At 39.8% G+C, this 21,233-nt stretch overlaps 1 protein-coding gene across 6 annotated transcripts in view; it reads right to left on the reverse strand.

Moving 5' to 3' along the window:
* LOC121373212 (A disintegrin and metalloproteinase with thrombospondin motifs adt-1-like) overlaps positions 1 to 17,895 on the reverse strand; it is a 62,346-nt gene extending 44,451 nt beyond the window's left edge. For all 6 annotated transcript variants that reach the window (XM_041499694.1, XM_041499696.1, XM_041499697.1 and 3 more), the window contains exon 1: positions 17,613 to 17,895. The gene's annotated coding sequence lies outside the window, so the exon portion shown is untranslated. The remainder of the gene's footprint in view (positions 1 to 17,612) is intronic.
* Between the last annotated feature and the right edge of the window lie 3,338 nt (positions 17,896 to 21,233).

Below are 21,233 nucleotides of genomic sequence, written 5' to 3' on the forward strand. Positions count from 1 at the left end.
CAAATATTATAACGATCAGAAACACGTTTAATATACAGCCACTAATATTGTATGCAGAAATTATATATTTGATATGTAATTACAATCGCTAAAAAGTCTCTGTTAGTCGATAACATCTTAAAAATTGCTGCAAACTCAGGAATGTCCCTTTAAGACACTCCCATTGTATTCAGATTTCAAACAAAGCCATATCATTCTGGCACAGAAGTTGTCCCATCAGGGTTATAATGTCCAGGGACTCCTGAGGCCATACAGAACGTGTTGTGGTAGGCATGTGGAGGCTATATCTACCACATACGATGCATCACTGACCAAAATGGTGGCTGATGCCATTCCATATTTTGAACATACTTTTCGCCATTTTAGATGAAGCGACTGACTTGACAGCTGTGGTGGCAGTACTCATGACGGGTGCCACCAGTGTGGAAGGATATGCTCACCTTTCGCGAACACCTGCTATCATCACTGTTCTGACAGCGATTCGTGAGTGCATGTCATCAAAGCTATATTATTCCAATGAGCTCAACCCTGTCATAGTATTGACTTTAAAAACAAACAAAATAGTATGTTAGTGGCAGTCCTCTTTGGGCGTTCGAGGACAGATGTATTGTCTGGAAAAGGATCTCCTCGGGAGTGGCTGTCCTCCTATAGGCGAGGCCCTAGATAGAGATTCATTTCTGGCAGAATACACCTTTAATGTGTGAGGTTTTTTTTTTTTGTGGGGGGGGTTATTAAAAAACATTTTTTTTTTTTTTTTTTTTTTAGTGATATACAGAGTTAACGTAAGAGCCTCGCTCTAGTGCACACGAACAGATTGACGTTTTCTTTGCACAATAGGAAGTTTATATCACCGCTGCAATCTCACCAAACGAGTTTGAATGGTTCACTTACCTGCATCTGGGCACTTTCAAATAACCGCACCTTATGAACCGTTACTGTGTCTGAACCTTAAATTGACATGGGTATGTAAACATGATGTGGATTTATTTAAATTTGTTCCTACTGACGACTAGACTATTTTTTTTACAGTGGAAAATATGTCTATGTAAGAGGCATGGATTTATGTAAAAGTTCAAGAGATCCCCTCCCTGTTTATGGAAGAATAAAACAGAACAGAACTTTATTTATTCTCCTAGCAACCATTCTGTGACATATAAAGTACATAATTTATATAACAAAACATAAAAACATACCATCCTAGGTTTAATATAGAGGAAAAGGAAAGGAAATGGTTTATTTAACTACGCACATATAGAGAACGCCATCTTGAATTTTTGTAACGCCCTCACTGATCTTGCCATTTTGAAAATGACTGCTTCGTATAGAAAATTTATTATTTATTATTTTTAAAAAAGGCCCACTCAGACAGGTTTGGCTAAATGTTTTGTGTTATTTAACATTAATTAATCAATAACTAATTAATTAATAACTCAAAATATAAGGCTCAAAGAAGGAAAAAAAATGCTTTTATTTCGACCTCTTGTTGCCAAAATAACCCGTTTACAGAAGACAAACACGTACATTTCATCTTTCTGTCACAAATCCCCGGGGGGGGGGGGGGGAAGGATTACCCCCTCCCAGCTAACGGTCTAATATGTAGTCAAGTCAGCTTTAAAATAATTTTAAAAACTAATTGTTTAAACAATAACAAACACCACATGCAGATAGCAAAATGTGTGCTTGCTTGCTATGATTGCGCTCGTTAAATTACTTCCTTTTCCTTTTTTTATGCTGGAAACTTTCAACGCTTATGTCCAATACAATACTAGAGCACACTGATTTATTCTGTCCCGAGCCAAGCCACTGGCTATCCAGACACTTGGCCCGCGACGGACATGCCTGAAACCTTAGTAGTACATGGGCATGTTAAAAATACTCTCTCTCTCTCTCACACATTTATTTATTAATCAAATGGTATTGGATATCATACATTTGGTAATTGCGATATATAGTCGTGTAGAGGAAAACTCCAGCCTGTAGACCGATGACCTAACCACGACGCTAAGGAGGCCGGTAGAGAGAGAGAGAGAGAGAGAGAGAGAGAGAGAGAGAGAGAGAGAGAGAGAGAGAGAGAGAGAGAGAGAGAGAGAGAGAGAGAGAGAGAGAGAGAGAGAGAGAGAGAGGGGGGGGGGGGGGGGGGGGGTCGCTGTATTCTATATAAAAGTATTGTAACATGTCAAGAAGTCTTTAACAACAGTTGCCGCCTTCATGTGTCCAATTTTATTTCCCGTCTCTGTCAGTTAACACTCATTGTTTTCGCGTCACAAACGGGCGCGAGGACAATACACCCATTTGTCCACAGATGACCAGGTTTTTTCTCCAGGTGCTCGGCTCCAGACCAATTTTGAGCGATTACACCCCAGGCAGTACGCATTCATTGAGTGACTATGTAAAAAAAGAACCAAACTGGTATAACCAGTTATAAAGTTGTTCGACTGACAACCCGGTAAACCAGTTTCTAGCTAGTTGTTGTTGTATGACAACAGAGCATAACGTTATTACATTCTCCGCTTTCTGAGCAGTCAAGTCAAAGGTACCTCGCCCTAAATAATAATAAAAAAATAATCTGAGAAATATTTCTGTAAAATATTTTCAATCCCTTCCTACATGGCCTCGGCGGTGTAGTGTGTTAAGCCATCGGTCATGGGGTACTGAGTTCACAGCCCGGTACCAGCTCCGGCCCAGAGTTTAACGATTCCATGGGTAGATCACAACATCCGACTTCTCTCTCACTAACAGCAAACAACTAACCCTCTATCCTGGTCATACAGCCCAGATAGCTGATGTGTATGCCTGTGTCCAGGACAGCATGCTCGAACGTTAATTGGATATAAACTCAAAAATAAGTGTAAATGAATAAATGAATTCCTTGCTTGAAATATCCGTGTTGGCGTTCATACGTGTCACCTTGTTAGCTTGGAAGCTGTTAAAGGTTGTGACGGTTGTATAAAGTGGTAGTCTTCCTAAATAGACGGAGTTTTTGTTTTTGTTTAACGACACCACTAGAGCACATTGATTACTTAATCGTCGGCTATAGGATGTCAAACATTTGGTAATTCTGACATGTGAAAGTTTGTTTTGTTTAACGACACCACTAGAGAAAATTGATTACATAATCATCGGCTATAGGATGTCAAACATTTGGTAATTCTGACATGTGAAAGTTTGTTTTGTTTAACGACACCACTAGAGCACATTGATTAATTAATCATCGGCTATTGGATGTTAAACATTTGGTAATTCTGACACGTAGTCTTCAGAGGGAACCCAGCTACAGGGGGAAGGGAACTCGTTCACGAAGGTTCAGGCACGCCCACCCAGGACTTAGTCTTTGGCATCGCCAGTGATCAGTTCCGGGGCAGGAGGGTCCAGCTACATCTTTTCTAATGCAGCAAGGCATCTTTTATATACACGTTCCCACAGACAGGAAATCGCATACCACGGACTTTGGCCAGTTATGGTGCACTGATTGGAACTAGAAAAAAACATAGACGGAGGTATGCGCTAAATCTGCACACCATTTGTATTTTTGACCTAACGCCCTCAAGCAAGACATCCCAATTTCCGCTCTGCCATATTATACCCACGCAAGGTCTTCTGGTTTTCTGGTCCTGCTCCCTAGCGCTGGGATCGATCCCCGTCGGTGGGCCCATTGGGTTATTTCTCGCTCCAGCCAGTGTACCACGACTAGTACATTAAAGGCCGTGGTATGTGTTATCCTGTCTATGCGATGGTGCATATAAAAGATCCCTTGCTGCTAATCGAAAAGAATAGCGCATGAAGTGGCGACAGCGGGTTTCCTCCCTCAATATCTGTGTGGTCTTTAACCATATGCCCGACGCCATATAACCGTAAATAAAATGTGTTGAGTGCGTCGTTAAATAAAATATTTCTTTCGTTTGCTCCCTAGCGCTTGCTAGTTTGAATGTGTGAGCCTCTACATTTCCCTCCCCAACTTTCCTCCTGTCTTGGATGAAGGGACTGGCTCACGTCAGAACTTGTGCGCTTCAACAGATTGTTCTGAACGTGCACGTTAAATTATTTCCAAATCCAAGCCCAAACAGATGAAGTTGAAGCCATGTATCGAGGTCATCATCAGTTGTGACAGTGAGCCATGGCTGCATATCATAACTTCTTTTGAAATCAGTCTTGTGCAGAGATGCTGTATTTAATCAGCCAATGTCAGATTCATAATAGTTATGTAAGTTAGGTCTTCTACTACACACATTAAAACTCTTTTTTAAATAATATTTATTAACGTTGGGAATTGAGCACCAGGCGATGCCTATATTAAGGATGTTTGCTGCAGTTTAGTAGCTGTATATTAAACGTGTTTTACTAGGTTCAATTTCATTTTATTTCCTAAAAATATATTTAAAAAATTCGTACGTAAGAAACTATTTAAAGACAAAATCCCGTTTGGGCTTCTTACAAATATTAAGACGACCAGAAACACATTGAATATACAGACACTGATATTCTAAACAAGAAAATATATTTAATATGTAAGTTTAATCGTAGAAGTATTTTATTAGTCGGAAACATCTTACACTGAAGCAAACTCAGGAATGTCCCTTTAACGTTGGAAATTGACCAACAAGCATTAAGTTTGTTTAGGTGATACCTACCAGAAGATTAACATAGATTATTCTAAATTTTGTCTGAAAAAAATCCCAACAGCCTTCCTTTTGAAGGTGAAGTACCTTTAATCAATAAATAATAATAATAATAAAAATAATTTAAAAAACCCCCAAGCAAAAGAGCCCCATGAAGAAACCACCATATAAAAATAAAACCCACCTTGAAATTTATAATAGGTTTACAAAAAGGGTCTTGCGCAGATATATCACATTTCGTTGTGCAGTACTTGCATTACGACCGGCCTCGGTGGCGTCGTGATTAGGCCATCGGTCTACAGGCTGGTAGGTACTGGGTTCGGATCCCAGTCGAGGCATGGGGTTTTTAATCCAGATACCGCAAGGCTCAATGGGTAGGTGTAAACCACATGCACCGACCAGTAATGCATAACTGGTTCAACAAAGGCCATGGTTTGTGCTATCCTGCCTGTGAGAAGCGCAAATAAAAGATCCCTTGCTGTCTGTCGTAAAAGAGTAGCCTATGTGGCGACAGAGGGTTTCCTCTAAACAAAAACAGTGTCAGAATAACCATATGTTTGACGTCCAATGGTCGATGAAAAGATAAAAAAAAAATCAATGTGCTCTAGTGGTGTCGTTAAATAAAACAAACTTTTACTTGCATTACATTCGCCGTTTTGAATCAAAAACATATTCATTACAGTAAAATATTGTCGGTAAGCAATCTGTCAGCGGGTATTTTTTGAGATGACACGTTTTGTTGCTTTAAAGGGACATCCCTGAGTTTGCTGCACGTTTTAAGATGTTATCGACTAACAGAGACGTTTTATCGATTGTAATTACATATCAAATATATTTTTCTGCATAAAATATTAGTGGCTGTATATTAAACGTGTTTCTGATCGGTCTAATATTTCTACTAGGTTAAATTTCATCATATTTCCTAAAAAAAAAAAAAATCGTACGTACGAAATTATTTCATGACAAACTCCAGTTTGACCTTCTTACAAATATTAAGACGACCAGAAACACATTGAAAATACAGACACTGATATTCTAAACAAGAAAATATATTTAATATGCAAGTTTAATCGTAGAAATCTTTTATTAGTGGGAAACATCTTACAATGCAGCAAACTCAGGAATGTCCCTTTAACTGTGCGCTTCATGCTGGAAAGAAATAAACTACAGGCTGGTAGGTATAGAGTTCGCAGCCCGGGCTGCCAATGGGGAAAATGTACCTAGTTTCCTGTTTAAAACTATATGTCAGAATTACCAAATGGTTTGACACCCAATAGCCGATAATAAATAAATGTCCTCTAGTGGTGTGGTTAAACAAAACGAACTTTATTATTTGTCGGTTAGAGGAAGGAAGGAAGGAAAGAAATGTTTTATTTAACGACGCACTCAACACATTTTATTTACGGTTAAATGAACATATGGAGAAAGGAAACCCTCTGTTGCCACTTCATGGGCTACTCTTTCCGATTAGCAGCAAGGGATTTTTTATATGCACCATCCCACAGACAGGATAGAACATACCACGGCCTGTGTTACACCAGCTGTGGATCACTGGCTGGAACGAGAAATAGCCCAATGGGTCCACCGACGGGGATCGATCCTAGACCGATCGCGTATCACGCGAGCGATGTACCGCTGAGCTACGTCCCGCCCCTTTGTCGGTTAAGAGTGTTATTGGGTTAAATTGTGAGACTATTGTGGCGATTTTTACAGATTTTTCTTCTCTGTTGGTTTCTTTTTTGGGGCTTGGTACGAGGACTAAAAGGTCGTTTTAAAGAATGTCGAACCGGTATAAGCGGTTGTGTGAATCAGGCCACTGCTTCCATTGAAATACGAATTCTATTAATACTGACGGAGCGGACAGAATCAAATTCGGTCTGGTTGCTAGTAATTGTTGAATTCCCACGCGTTTCCAGTCCACGGTTTCTACCAGCTTTAGGTGTGATTAAACTCAGGTCGCTTGAGGTGCTTGCGTCGCAGGATCGAACCACCTCACCTGATCCATTGAACTAATTTGGGTTTTCTCTCGTTCCAACCAGTGCACGACGACTGGTATATCAAAGGCCGTGGTATGTGCGTTCCTGTCTGTGGATAAATGCATATGAAAGATCTCAATCTACTAATGAAAAATAAAAATGTGGCGGGTTTTTCTCTCTAAGACAAGACGTCACAATTACAAAATGTTTGAAATTCAGTAGTCGACGATTAATAGATCAATGTACAAACCACACTTTTTTCTAACAGCTCTTGTACGTTATAATGATGTTCGGAAATTATATGTCCAAGGCCGTAGCTAGCAGGGGGGCAAGGGGGGCAGTCCCCCCCCCCCCCCCCCGAAAAAAATTCGGAAAGCATTATAGAAACTTAAGAAAATTCTGTTCTTAACTGTTTCAGGAGTTTTAGACTATTAACTACTCAGTTGCCCCCCCCCCCCCCCCCCCCCCAAACAAAAAACCCTAGCTACGGGCCTGATGTCACATATATAGCTCAAACCTTATGTTATCAGCATATTTCGTAATATTTTAAAATGTCTTTGTTGTTTAACGACACCACTAGAGCACATTGATTACTTAATGATCGTCTATTGTGTGTCAAACATTTGGTAATTTCGATACATGTCTTCAAACTCATTGTTCTATTAGTAGCGAGAGATCTTGTATATAGAGTTTGCATATAGAAAAGATAGTACACACAACGGCCTTTGATATACCAGTTGTGGTGTGGTTGTTGGGATGGGAAAAACCAATTATGTGAACATTGTTTTTCTGAGAGAATACCAATAAGTTGGATAGTTCTACATCACTTACTTAGTATACAATGCTTGGAACAGTTAAGTCACATCAAAATTCTTGGTATTAATTCTTAAAGGAACATTCCTGAGTTTGCTGCAACTTTTAAGATTTTATCGACTAACAGAGACTTTTTAACGATTGTAATTACATATCAAATACATTTTGCATAAAATATTAGTAGCTGTATATTAAATCCAGTTTGGGCTTCTTACAAATATTAAGACGACCAGAAACACATTGAATATACAGACACTGATATTCTAAACAAGAAAATATATTTAATATGTAAGTTTAATCGTAAAAATATTTTATTAGTCGGAAACATCTTACAATGCAGCAAACTCAGGAATGTCCCTTTGATAAAGGTCATGGATTTAAATATGCAGGTATTTTCTGGGGTACTAAGCTTCGGATCAAATGATAAATTACCTATCAATTTAGCAACACCACTTCACTTCAACTTGTTTTTGTGTCTATATCTAATTATGGTTCAAGCACGCTGTCCTGGGCACATACCTCAGCTATCTGGGCTGTCTGTCCAGGACAGTGGGTTAGTTGGTTAGCGAAAGAGAAGAGGGTGTAGTGGCCTTACACCTACCCATTGACCCATTGAACCCTTAAGAACTCGCTCTGGTTGGAGCCGGTACCGAGCTGCGAACCCTGTACCTTCCAGCCTGTAGTCCGATAGCGTAACAACTGCGCCACCGAGACCGAGGACCAATTAATGTAATTGTTTGAGCAGCTTCAAAATTGCGTACACAGTGAAAGACACAATGGATTTTAATTGGCGCTACGAGTGTTTTCAGGCTTAACGGCTAAGAACTACACACCTTGACAACTACAGGAACATGTGGGTTAGGAATGAATATACGTTCTTTGTCCATGGAAGTCAGACTTGGAAGGTACTGTTCTGTTGCAACGCTTTGTAAGTGGGTTTTTTTGTGTGTCGAAACACTAGTTCTTTCGGATAACAAAATTGATATATTGTGTTCAAGAATAGAAACATTTCAATATCATTTTATTAATTTTATTTCAGATTGGAACGGAAAATTACAACCTACCAGCCAGTTTGTGACTTCTGTTATAAAGTTAAAGTTTGTCTGGTTTAACGACACCAGTAGAGCACATTGATTTATTTATCATCGGCGGTTGAATGCAAATATTTGGTAATTTTAAGTCTCAGAGGAAACAGCAGCAAGGGACTTTTATATGCACTTTCCCAGAGACAGGGCAGCGATTGGTACCTCAAAGGCCGTGGAATGTACTGTCCTATAGCGACATATGCAAAAGTGCATATAAAAATCTCTTGCTGATTTTACGGTACGAGTAGTCTATATTTGACGGCTGTCGGTGTACAGTACCCCCTTTCGCTCTCTTTCTCTGTCTATCGGTTAGTATGTCTCTCTCTCTCTCTCTCTCTCTCTCTCTCTCTCTCTCTCTCTCTCTCTCTCTCTCTCTCTCTCTTCCGATATATCTATATATATATGTATGTATGTTGTATGTATAGTATGTATATATATATATATGTATATATATATATATATATATATATATATATATATATTACATATATATATATATCTGTGTGTGTTTGTCTCTCTCTCTCTCTCTCTCTCTCTCTCTCTCTCTCTCTCTCTCTCTCTCTCTCTCTCTCTCTCTCTCTCTCTCTCTCTCTCTCTCTCTCGACCCTGTATGTGTGTGTCTATATTCCCTCAATATGTATCTGTATGTCTCTGTATAACTCTCTCTCTCTCTCTCTCTCTCTCTCTCTCTCTCTCTCTCTCTCTCTCTCTCTCTCTCTCTCTGTATCTATATGTGTGTCTATGTTTCCCTCAATATGTATCTGTATGTCTCTGTCTAACTATCTCTATCTCTCTCTCTCTCTCTCTCTCTCTCTCTCTCTCTCTCTCTCTCTCTCTCTCTCTCTCTCTCTCTCTCTCTTCCAAAACCATATGTTAGACACTAAATAGCCATAGTTTAAAATGCCCCAAGATGTCGTTAAATACATGTGTTTTCTTATTCGCAATGAACATTTCATACTTTTAACTCATAGTCTTCAAAGGAAACTGCTACCCTTTTCCATTAGCAGCAAATCATCTTTTATATGCACTTTCCCACAGACAGGACAGCACATACCACGGCATTTGATATACTAGTCGTGGGGCGCTGAATGGAAGAGGGAAAAATATTCACACATTGGGTCCATCGAGGAAGTTCGATCCTGGTTCGATCAGGCGAGCGTTCTACCGACTGAGCTAGATCCCGCCTCATGAAATACATACAGAACGTTGATCAATATTCTTACTTGAGCAATGTTTGTTTTTTTAAATCGATATTATGAGTCACGCGATACAAGGGTACATACGAGTAAAAAGAAAAAAAAAAAAAAGAAGTTTTTTAAAGTCGCATATCTTTGCCTCCTACGCACGCTGCAAGTTTGATATCTCACTTTTTTTTTTATTACAAACTTGATTGAAAACGCCCACCCTTGCAAAGGGCATATGTGAAAAGTTTATATACGTAATTTCTGGTAAAACACAGCTAGAGCGTAAACGTCGGTAATTGAACAGTATTAAAATGCCGTATGTAAGTCTGGCTGGTAATGCAACATGTTACGTGAAAGTCCATATTATCAGCTACTAAATCTCCCACCCTGCAAGGTAAGCGGTTTTACAGGTAGACGGCCATTAAAACACTCACTTTTTAAGTCAGTTGGTGTTTAGATGAAATTATGTAACATGATTTTTAAGATATGAACACCAAAACGTTTGTCATCATTGTAATATTATAATAAAAATGACCATTTAAAAAAAAATTAAAACAAAAATTAAAATAAAATATGTCGAAATGAGGGTTAACCTGTTGCATTATCCGAGAAGGAAGGAAGGAAGGAAATGTTTTATTTAACGACGCACTCAACACATTTTATTTACGGTTATATGGCGTCGGATAGAAGGAAGGAGGGACTGTTTTATTTGACGACGCACGCAACACATTTTAATTAGCGTTAGGGATCTTTTATATGTACCGTCCCACTGGCAGGATAGCACATACCACGGCCTTTGTTGCACCTTTCATATCATTTCTAGTCATTTTTGTGCTTATAATCCAATTAAGGTTCAAGCACGCTGTCCTGGGTACACACCGTTAAAAACTCGCTCTGGGTGGGAGCCGGTACCGGGCTGAGAAACTCAGTACCTACCAGCCTTATACCCGGTGACTTAACTACGACAGCACCGAGGCCGGTTTTATTACAATAATGGTGGAACACTGACTGAGGCGATAAATAGCCTAAATGAGCCCACGACAGGGATCAATCCTACATCGACGAGCGCATCAGTCGAACGCTTTACCACTGGGCTGCGAACCGCCCCTACATACTCATAAAGGCATACGCATAAATACTCACACGCACATACAGACACAGACATAAAAACACACATGCACATAAAGACATAAACACATGCATATAAAGGCATACACACACAAACAAATACACACAAACAAACTGAGATCATGAAATCCAGATAGTACAATCATGCGCATTGCAGTCATTAATATGCACTTTAATATCCACTTTAAAAATGGAATCTCACGTGAAAATATGGAAACTACGATCATCTACGTCATTAAAGGCTCTGTACGTTCGCTGCCGTAACTGGGTTAGTTCCAGGCTATTGTTACCACTCTCGGTCTGGCCCGCCCTACTGGTCGGTACCCGTCCCTGGCAGTCCGTAATTCACACTAATCGCTAAATAAATCATAAACACACCATAGATTTGTGACCTTTTCACACCATTGAATAGAACTGACAAGATTGTTCGTCTAGTAATGTTCTTATATGTTATTACTATTGGTATTAACCGACCGTGGGAAACGAAGTGCAATGTGAAAGGAAATTTTAGCAACACCCCAGCACATTGAAGTATTGTTTATTTTTATCTGTTCATATGTAAATCAAGTTACGCAAATGTATAGAGTAATATGATCTTCGGTCGAACAATGTCGCGACTCGTAGACAAGTGTGTAGTACTATCTCTGAGGTTTTACACGACAAATGGGATTAAATAATAAATAATCTATAAAGAGTAGCTATAGAACTTCTGTGACTGGCCATTCGTTTAAATATTTACGTAGCGGTAGACGATTTATTTGGCACTAGAAAATAGCAACCGAAGCGGGAGTTTCAAATATGAAAACTGATTTTTATTCCTTTGCCTTCGATAACAGGCCTCGTTAGCGTCGTGGTTAAGCCATCGGACATAAGGCTGGTAGGTACAGGGTTCGCAGCCCGGTACTGGCTTCCACCCAGAGCGAGTTTTATAATGACTTTAGTGGGTAGGTGTGGCTGCGGTGTGTGCCCAGGACAGCGAGCTTGAACCTTAATTGGATATAAGCACGAAAATAAGTTGAAATGAAATGAAATGCCTTCGATGATAATCAAGAAATTATTTCAGCGTCCGAAAAGACCCCCCCCCCCCCCAAAAAAAAAAAAAAAAAAAAAAAAAAAAAAAAAAAAAAAAAAAAACCAATCCCATAACACTGAATAAATATTTACGATGAACGTGGTATTTAGTTTTTCCTCCTGTCTTGGAGGAAGGGCCTGGCTCACGTAAGAACTTGCGTCCAAGACGGCTTGCTCTGAACATGTACGTTAAAACAATTTCCTAAGTCTAAGCCATGATTTTGGGGCTGGAAAAAATTTAGCGGGTTTCCTCTCTGACACTCTCAACTAATGGTGTGTGGGTTTTTTTTTTTTTTTTTTTTTTTTTTGGGGGGGGGGGGGGGGGGGGGGGGTGTGGGTCGGGGTTTTTTTGGGTGGGGGATGTTATCTGTGAGAAAAGTTAAGTCCAACTTGAGACCACATTGTCCACATTTTAAAAACTAATGTGTCCGAGCCACAACCATATTTCTGCTAACAGAGAACTAATTTAAAACAAAATAAGTTTTTGCTTAAAGGTGCAGACCTTTGTTTCAACCCGTAAAAATGGACAAAAGTATTGTTAATCTACAAACCTGTAACCCGCATTTGGATAAGGTTATAACTGAGGGAAGCTAAAGTCTGTGATGTTTTCGTGGGGAACCAGACTAGAGCTTGTCTCGATAACCATTACTTCTCAGATGAACGTGCGTTATTAGAATTATTTAAAAAAATGCATATTACCAAAACCCGGATGACCAGAGCCACTTCAGGTATAGAAAAATTAACATTCTAAATACTTAATGTAAATACTTCTATTTTAAATTATCAAAACTGGCTTTAACAGTTAAAAATACGTAGTAGTGTTTAGAAACTAGGGTATGCCACTTTAATAACCGTTTAATGCATCAACTATAATAAACGGACATTAACTGCGATTTAAAGCACCAAGGGTGTCCAACTCACGATCACTTTACATATCGTAAACTGTCGTCTGCGATACTAATGGGCAATTCCAAAGTAACTGACGTTACATTTTCAGTAATATTATGAATTATGAATTATAAATATCTATATTTTGTTCACCATTTCTTTATCTCTCGGTCTGTTTTATCTGTTTACCTGTCTCTCTCTCTGTCTGTCTTTCTGTCTGTCTGTCTCTCTCTCTGTCTGTCTGTCTCTTGTCTGTTGGTCTGTCCTGTCTGTTTGTCTGTCTGTCTGTCTCTGCATCCCTGTCCTGTCTCTATATATATTTGTTCTGTCTGTTTTTTATCGTTTGCATCCCTGACCTATGACTTCCATTTTTGTCTATTTATCTATTTCTCTATCTCTCTGTCCATCCGTCCATCCATCCATCGATGCCAACAATCCATACATACATCCATCCGTATCCCTATCATTTAATAATCCATCCCATCCATCCCATACACTCGTAAATCCGTCTGATTTTTAATTCCGCCCAAAATACTGAATACTTTGTATTTAAATCATTTAAATAATTTATTTCTATTTTAAATCATGCTATAATGCTGTGTTGTAGGTTAAATAGTGTAAGTAGGGATTTGCATTACATGTTATCAAATCTTTAAATTAAATGTATAATAAAATCATAAACTGCGACTATTGACGTTGCAAATATAAGAACATTTGTAGGAGAACTATACTGTCGTAATTTAAATCGTTGTAATAATAATCAGAAATCTGCGACTATAAAATGTATAAGTAGTGATAAGGTAGGTATAATACTGTCGTATTTATTTAAATACATGCAATATAATCCAAATCTGCGACTATTAAATGTATAAGTATTATCGGTATAATACTGTCGTATTTAAATACGTGCAATATAATCAAAAATCTGCGACTATTTAAAATGTAACAGTAGTCGATTAAGGTTAGGTATAATACTGTCGTATTTAATGGTATGCAAATTTAATCAAAATCTGGCAGTTTTTTATGAATTCATATAAACATCTAAGGACTAAATACTGTCGCTATTTAAATGCATGTAATATGAAGCAGACAACTCCGACTATTTAAGTGTCTACGGAGTTTTTTGAAGTAGAGTAGGTGCTAATACTGTTGTGTATTTAAAATACAAATGTATGCAATTTAATCTTAAAAGCTTGCAAGTTATTAATACATAAACATTCTTTGACTGACATGGGTAACATGAGGTTTTTGCTGCATGTATGGTTTAAGCAGGGCCCCGTAACTTAGATTTCTGTTTGGGGGGGGGGTAAGGGGTCTAATACTGTGTAGGTTAAATAGTCTAAACTCCTTTTAATCTTTAAATTACGCATGGGCTAATGAATTATATAAACATTATGGGAGACTGACGGCCATACTGATGTGTTTTGCTGTAATATGGGATAGGCAGGCCGTGGGTAGGACTGAATTTTTGTTTGGAGGCTTTTGTGGGGGGGGCAACGGAGTAGTTACATAGTCTTAAAACTACCTTTTCTACATGGTAAGACCATGTAATGCTTTCCGAAAAAGTTTGTACCCATTCCTAGGGGCCCTGGTGTGTGTAAATTTTTTTTATGAAGTTAAAAAGTGTGTCCCCTGAATGTACTTACTAAACCGCTTGTCAGATCCCATGTGTCACATACTCCCATCCTCATAGACATAGGTCAACCCCTGTTTTGTGTTACACATTATATTCGGGGCTTCAGCTTTTGCAATCCAATTGGTCGTAACTAATAGCAACAATCCTCAAAGGTAGGTCAAACCTGTAATTCAATCTGATGGCAAGCCATTACACGTAATAAGAGGGAATCAAAGGTGAGAACGGTGATAGATAGAAAGGAAGATAGATTTTAGTAGTTAGATAGATTAAGTGAGAGAGAGAGATAAGAGTAAGGAGAGAGAGAGGAGAGGAGAGAGAGAGAGAGAGAGAGAGAGAAGAGAGAGAGAGAGAGAGAGAGAGAGAGAGAGGAGAGAGAGAGAGAGAGATGAGAGAGAGGGGAGGGAGGGAGGGAGGGGAGAGGCAGGGGTGTTGTTTTACATGCACTTCCACCCACATAAATTTTAGGCTCGTTTTTTTTTTTTTTTTTCTATGGTCGTAACATTTACAACCTCTGGATACAGCGGAAAACATTCCATCGATCTGTACGGCCTGTGGAAATTCGAACTGACTGACGTTTTTTTAATAAAAAACTGACGTTTTTACCGTTCAGCTACATTTCAGTTTGTTTGTTTTATTTAATGACACCACTAGAGCACATTGATATATTAATCATCGGCTACTGGATGTCAAACATTTCGTAATTTTGACATATAGTCTTACAGAGAAAACCCGCTACATTTTTCCATTAGTAGCAAGGGATCTTTTATATGCACCATCCCACAGACAGAATAGCACACACCACGGCCTTTGATATAACATTCGTGATGCAATGGCTGGAACGAGAGATAGGCCAATGGGTCCACCGACGGGGATCGATCCCAAAGCGACCGTGCATCAAGTCTAGCTCTTTACAACTGGGCTATGTACCGTCCCTCCAGCACTAGACAAGACAAGACTGCACATTCAGAGCAAGCTGTTGTAGCACACGCCTATCCTGGCCACAGGGACCGGCCTTGGCCGGTTCCCTCTGTCCAGGACAGGAAAGGGTTGGGGAGGGTTGTAGAGAGGGAACGCCTTCACTGGCAAGTGCAAGGGAGCACCAGCAGTCCAATGTTGGTGACAGGCGGGGGCTCCAGCACTTGAAAACAAGCATTAATATATAATACACAATGTATTTAACGTACCGCTATAAATATGGCATTTAACACAAGTACCTGGGCGAGGTGATACATTTTAAAAGGCGAGTTGACTGAGGGATTTGGGCGAGTTGACCAACCAAAGAGGCGAGTCGTTTTTTCGGCGAGTTAACCAGAATTCCACTCGTACACATGCGATGTGTTTTAAATGTCCTGAAGTAAATAAATAACTGTTATCCAGTTATTTTAAAATCTTAGAAAGCCTAGACACGCCCGTAATAACTCTTAGTACGTTTTTTTATCTATATATTTGAATGTAATGCTTATGGGTGTTTTCACTGTCTGGTCTAAGTTAAAGTTAAAGTTTGTTTTTGTTTAACGACACCACTAGAGCACATTGGTTATGTTAATCATCGGCTATTGGATGTGAGACATTTTTGTAATTCTGACATATAGTCTCAGAGAGGAAACCCGCTACATGTTTCCATTAGTAGCAAGGCACCACCCACAGACAGGACAGCACATACCACGACTTTTAATATACCAGCCGTGGTTCACTGGCTGGAACGAGAAATAGGCGTGATATCTAATGGGCGAGACGTATTAAAGGCCTTTAATTGAGACTTTAAAAGAACAGGGCTGGGCGTAGCCCAGTGGTAAAGCGCTCGCTCGATGTGCGGTCGGTGTGGGATCGAACTCCGTTGGTGGGCCCATTGGGATATTTCTCGTTCCAGCCAGAGCACCACTACTGGTATATCAAAGGCCGTGGTATGTACTATCCTGTCTGTGGGATAGTGCATATAAAAGATCCCTTGCTGCTAATCTAAAAAGAGTAGCCCATGAAGTGGCGACAGCGGGTTTCTTCTCTCAATATCTGTGTGGTCCTTAACCATATGTCCGACGCCATGTAACCGTAAATAAAATGTGTTGAGTGCGTCGTTAAATAAAACATTTCTTTCCTTCCACTCAACATATTTTCATTTTCGGTTATATGTTGTAGGAAGGAAATGTTTTATTTAACGTCGCACATAAGTTGTAGGACCTAATATGGTTAAGGAGCACACAGATAATAAAAGTGGAAACCCACTGCCACCCGTTCATGGGCTATCCTTTTCGATTAGCAGCAAGGGATATTTTATGTCAACCATCTCACAGACAGGACAGTAATATGTGTGGTACACTGGCTGCAACGAGAAATAGCTCAATGGGCCCACCCACTGGGATCGACCCTAGATTCCAGATCGATTACGCATCAGGCGATCCCTAAACCACTGGACTACGCCCCTCTCCGTGATGTGTCCAATGAATATTGTCACTTTAACATTTTTCTCACCAAGAATTTCAATAGCTCTAGTGTCTCTCTAACGTTTGTAATACTTACTCTAGATTTTACCTCCTAATATATTCCTAAATACTAGTAGGCTTGTTTGTTTGTTTTGTTTAACGACATCACTAGAGCACTTTGATTTATTAATCATCGCTATTGGATGTCAAACATTTGGTAATTCTGACACATAGTCTTAGAGAGAAAACCCGCTACATTTTTCCATTAGTAGCAAGGGATATTTTATAAGCACTAACCCACAGACAGGGTAACACACACCACCGCTTTTGATATACCAGTCGTGGTGCACTGGCTGAAACGAGAAATAATCCAATGGGCCCACCGACGATCGATCCCAGACCGACCGCGCATCAAGCGGACGCTTTTCCTCTGGACTACGTCCCGCCCCGAAATACTAGAAGGAGCTCAAAGCCAATTTTAACTACTATAAATGTTCTGACGAGCAATAAATAAATACATACATACATAAATAAATACATAAATACATAAATAAATCAATTAATCAACCAATCAATCAGTCAATCAATCTGTACTAGAATAAAAAAAACAAAAAAAACAAACAAACAAATAAAAAGACACCGGTGCTACATAAATTGATATTCTAACATTATAACGTAGGTGACAGACACTTTTGATTTAATTAATAAGAAAACTTTATGAGACTAAAACATTTCGCACATGATACAAATTCACCCGTACCCTTTTAATCAATATAAAAGTCAATAGTAACTTACCTGTGTCTTACGTTTCGTTTGCGGCTATCCACTTTAAAAAGAATCAAAATAATATGTCTTTTCGAAAATATTACCTAACAGGTTCCGACCATCTAGCGATTCCGAAAAAGAGACTTATTTTAATTAAACCATATCGCAGACATCGAGATAAGAACCATGAAGGTGTTTAGTAATCGAAGAGAACCCGACCAGTGCAACGACACCGAAATGCAGGTCTGGCAAGTCGCTTGACACACCCGAATAACCAGTCTACTATATTTAAACCACCCCGAAATCTATTTTCCCCAATAGGCCTCACGGCTAACGCCTCTGCGCTCTCGCAATCGGGTACGTTAGGAAACGTTCGGACATTTCCGTTCGACGAGTAGCCTCCCATTGGTCGGGATTTGTTTGGAATTTTATTAGCCGCTTAGTATTTTGTGAAAAAGAAAGAAGAAGAAAAAGGTAATTGGTCCGTGACGGTGTGGACCGCCAACTATCATTCATTCATAAGTACACGACATCCCGAAGTCCTCAGCGGTTGGAGGTTATATCTGTATGATACCTGTTTTGCAGGTTATTGCTGTCATCACCATATACGAAAGACATATTTCAAACGTCGCAGGCGTAACGTAACAAAAGACCCATAGAGTGTGTTTGTTTGTGCGTGAGCGTGTTGTATATGCTTTATTCATGGCTGTCAAAACTGGTTGATCAGGAAAATCGAGTACGGTCGAGAAAGGCGAATCACCCGGTATAGGGGATTGGTGCTGGCGAGTAGCTTTTCTTTTCTTTTCTTTCTTACCCGATTCTGCTATGCTCGCTAGCTTCTTGCATATTGTGTACTTTTAGAACGGGGTAAATAAACCAACCGCCCACAGTTTTCCCTTTCCAACAGATGGAATTGGAAACTGATCAAAGTTAAAGTTTAAAGTTTGTTTTGTTTTAACGACACCACTAGAGCACATTGATTTATTAATCATTGGCTATTGGATGTCAAACATTTGATAATTTTGACACGTAGTCTTAGAGAAGAAACCCGCTACATTTCCCATTAGAAGCAAGATATCTTTTATATGCACCATCCCAATGACAGGACAGCACATACCACAACCTTTTGATTCAGAGGAAAGCCGCTGTTACTTTTCAAACTAAAAAACCCACAGTTTGTTTTGCTTAACGACACTAATAGAGCACGTTTATTTATTAATAATCGACTATTGGATGTCAAACATTTGGTTATTTTGACATATAGTTTTAGAGAGGAAACCCGCTACATTTTCCCATTAGAAGCAAGAGTCTTTTATATGCACCATCCCACAGACAGGATAGCCAATACCACGGCCTTTGATTTATAAGTTGTGGTACTGTGGTTAGAACGAAAAATAGCCCAATGGACCCACTGACAGGGATCGATCCTAGACCTATTGCGTACCAGGTGAGCGCTTTACCACTGGGCTACGTCCCACCCTTTGGAAACTGATCAAAGACTGAAATGTAAAAAAATATCGATTATAAATATTAAAATAGTGAAAAAAGGTGAATAATATTTTGTTTATTGACGTAACTAGAGTACATTGATTTAATTAATCAATGGCTATTGGGGAGCAGTGAGTGTGTGTGTATGTGTGTGGGGTGGGTGGGTGGGGTGGGGGGGGGGGGGGGGGTGGCAACTGACCCAGTGCTGGAGAAAATTCGGGCAAAAACGATAGAGATATTCCGGCAAAATATATGTATGTATGTGTGATTTTATAAAATTTAATACAGTTAACGAAAAAAAAGAAAAATAGGTTTGAGTCCCGTACCCCCTACTTCGCTGCGCCACTGCCCCCCCTAAAATTGTCAAACCGTCCCCCCCCCCCCCCCCCCGACACTTCGATCGCCAGAGTCTAGATTAGCATCAGCACTGAACACACGCGCTTGATTATTGTTAGATATATTATTAAAAAAAAACACCCCCAAAAACCCAAACGTTTTGATCGAATAATTTTAGACCCCCACCCCCCACATCCGAATCCGACTACATAAAATCTTTGGCAACAAAACCACTGGCCTACATTTAAGTCAAATCAGATGCGGGTGAATGATCAAAAGGGAATGTTTGTGCGACAACTTTCAGTCCAGTGTTTAAATCCAAGCTTTTAGGCGACCTTGGAATTAGGACCTAAGAATGCGCGACATTACGTCATAGATCAAGATGAAAGGTCGATATGGCCTATACCTGCTCAGAAATTACGAATAGGAAAGGAAAGGAAATATTTGTTTAAAGACATCTCAACTCAGTTTAAATCTACTGATGTGTGGTTATTAACTGTTATTTCGACATTTGATTGAGAGAGAGAGAGAGAGAGAGAGAGAGAGAGAGAGAGAGAGAGAGAGAGAGAGAGAGAGAGAGAGAGAGAGAGAGAGAGAGAGAGAGAGAGAGAGAGAGAGAGAGAGAGAGAGAGAGAGAGAGAGAGAGAGAGAGAGAGAGAGAGAGAGAGAGAGAGAGAGATAGGGGAGAGGAGAGAGAGAGATGGAAAGACAGAGTGTGAGAGAGAGAAAGAGACAGAGAAATAGAGATAGAGATAAAGTGAAAGAGATAAAGAGAGAGAGACAGAAAGAGAGAGAGAGTGAGACAGAGAGAGAGAGAGAGAGAGAGAGAGAGAAGGAAAGATAGAAAGGGATAGAGAGATAGAGCGAGAGAGAGACAGAGAGAGGGATAAAGAAGCAAGGGATTTTTATATGCATTTTCCTATAGGCATGGCAGTACATTCCAGTGCGTGTGATGTACCAGACGTGGGACACTGCTGGTTGGGATGGGAAAAACACCCTGAGACTACTGAGCTAAATCTCTCTCTTACGAATTGGAATCCTTGTTAGTGAAGCATTTTAATCAGTATTTCACAGTTAATCATATAACTAGCATAGTTAGCCAAACATTGCGCTAAATAGTTGAGCATTTTTAGCATTAATTAATTTGAGAATGTGTCCATCGAGACCGGCCTCGGTGGCGTCGTGGTTAGGCCATCGGTCTAAAGGCTGGTAGGTACTGGGTTCGGATCCCAGTCGAGGCATGGGATTTTTAATCCAGATACCGACTCCAAACCCTGAGTGAGTGCTCCGCAAGGCTCAATGGGTAGGTGTAAACCACTTGCACCGACCAGTGATCCATAACTGGTTCAACAAAGGCCATGGTTTGTGCTATCCTGCCTGTGGGAAGCGCAAATAAAAGATCCCTTGCTGCTAATGGCAAAGAGTAGCCCATGTAGTGGCGACAGCGGGTTTCCTCTCAAACTCTGTATGGTCCATAACCATATGTCTGACGCCATATAACCGTAAATAAAATGTGTTGAGTGCGTCGTTAAATAAAACATTTCTTTCTTTGTGTCCATCGAGAGGTGAGCGCTCTACGGAATGAGCTAGATCATGCACCTTGATCTGTCGAAGAACTATACAGACCCCCCCCCCCCCCCCCCAATTTAATATATGGATAGATGGATCCAGAATTTTCTAAGGGTGTCACAAAATTCTAGAAAGGGTAATTTGCGTTTGTCAAAGGGAAATGAGCCGAAATACACAAAGGGAAAGAAGTCAGTCATGGGACTCCTGTGAGCCCCTCTGGATCCGCCAGTGGCATGACTTGACATCACGGAACCGGCT

The sequence above is a fragment of the Gigantopelta aegis genome, chromosome 5 (genome assembly GCF_016097555.1).
Source record: "Gigantopelta aegis isolate Gae_Host chromosome 5, Gae_host_genome, whole genome shotgun sequence".
Classification (NCBI taxonomy): domain Eukaryota; kingdom Metazoa; phylum Mollusca; class Gastropoda; order Neomphalida; family Peltospiridae; genus Gigantopelta; species Gigantopelta aegis.